Source organism: Dipteris shenzhenensis, chromosome 2 (assembly GCF_047967505.1).
Source record: "Dipteris shenzhenensis isolate YYH24624 ecotype China chromosome 2, Dip_SZ_1.0, whole genome shotgun sequence".
NCBI lineage: Eukaryota > Viridiplantae > Streptophyta > Polypodiopsida > Gleicheniales > Dipteridaceae > Dipteris > Dipteris shenzhenensis.
Window position 1 is genome coordinate 35738489 of NC_141597.1, and position 1616 is coordinate 35740104.

Below are 1616 nucleotides of genomic sequence, written 5' to 3' on the forward strand. Positions count from 1 at the left end.
TGGGCATCCCCTCCTTGTTCAGAGTTGGCACGTTGATAGGACAAAACCTGTATTAAGTTTTTGAGCACTATATATCATTGTGGATAGGCACATAGTTGTACACATCTAGGGTAGGTGTGGGCTTTAAGCATTTGTGGCTTTTTCTTTCACAAGCATGATGGACCTATGTATAGTTTTTTGAGACAATATTGCAGGGACTTCATGGGAAATGATGAAATGCAATGTGGTTGTACTAGACTTCTAGAGCAAGGGTGTCCAGTGTGTCATCAAGTGAAATGTTTTTGGGTCATGAAAATCAAGTCATGAAGGGTTTTTTTATTTTATTTTCCTAAGTCAATGTGCACTTGCATGTTACAGGAATTTGACATGTTCTGGTGTCCATGTCAAGGGGCTTTTCATGTGTGTGTACGGGGGTGCATGCAAGCCTTAATGTGCATGCTAATGTGTGAGGTAATTGTGTGACTAACGGTCCAAAATATGCATTTAATGTGCCTTGGGGGCATATTTGCATTTTTTTAATGGAAGAGTGGTAAATTCTACGTGATGACGTGGCTGGAAAATCTGGGACGGAATGTATACATGCAAGGTGGCTACATGATCAAGGATTAGGGATGCTCTGGCTGACGAGTGGGCTTATACGTGGAATGGCAGCTACTGGAGAGTGTTGGAAAACGTTGATGAGCGAGAGAGAGAGATGGGGGGGAGAGAGCGGAAAAGGAAGAGAGGGGAAAGGATCTGCTGGTCGATGAATGGATGGTTCATGGGCTTCAAAGTGTTATACAAAAGCAGTGCGTCAAGGTGTAGAGGGTTATGACGATCTGAGAGGGCGATTGGGCTGTGTACGGGCTGTCAACGGGGTGTGATGATCTGGAAAAAAAAAAAAGGGCACAAAGCTGATGGACGATTAGCTGAGCAGAGAGGTGCAGGCTACGTGGGGGAGTCTAGCTGGAACAGAAGACAGATTGGGAGTTGTCGCTTCTGGAAGCACTCGTGATATGACGTACAGCTTGTGTGCAGATGCAATAGTGATTGAACGGAAGTCATGATAGGGACTTTTTTTTTTTAAGTTCCAACCACAAGCCACGTGCCTACAAGAGGTTGTAGCTTCCAAATTAGAAGTGTGGGTTATAGTCACGTGAATTTGACATGCATTCAATGCACCACAACACTGGTATAGAGAGCATATTCTATGCATTGTGACAACAATGGTATAGAATTCACTTACTATTAGTTAGATGACACAAAGTGGCATGGGGGTTGTCCACAACAAATATGGATGCATAATCAGGAAACTTGAGAATCTCAAGCCCATCAAGATATCATGGGGTATCTTAATTTTAAGAGGCCTAGTAGCTCATCATCAAAGTCAAGCCCTCACCCTAAGGGGTTCATGAATATATGTCAGTGTCTTTGGAATATAGCTAAGTGTGTAGTTTTTCATCTCCTATTCAGTCATCTTTCTCTCACTTAAATGCTTCAACAATGACATGAGCCTAACTCTTGAGTAATGCAAACATGAGTTTTGACCTTCAAATTTTGACTACACGATATTAAGTGATAGCTTGGTCTAGGAGAATTTGACTACTGTGTAAGAAAACAATACAACATCTGTGCTC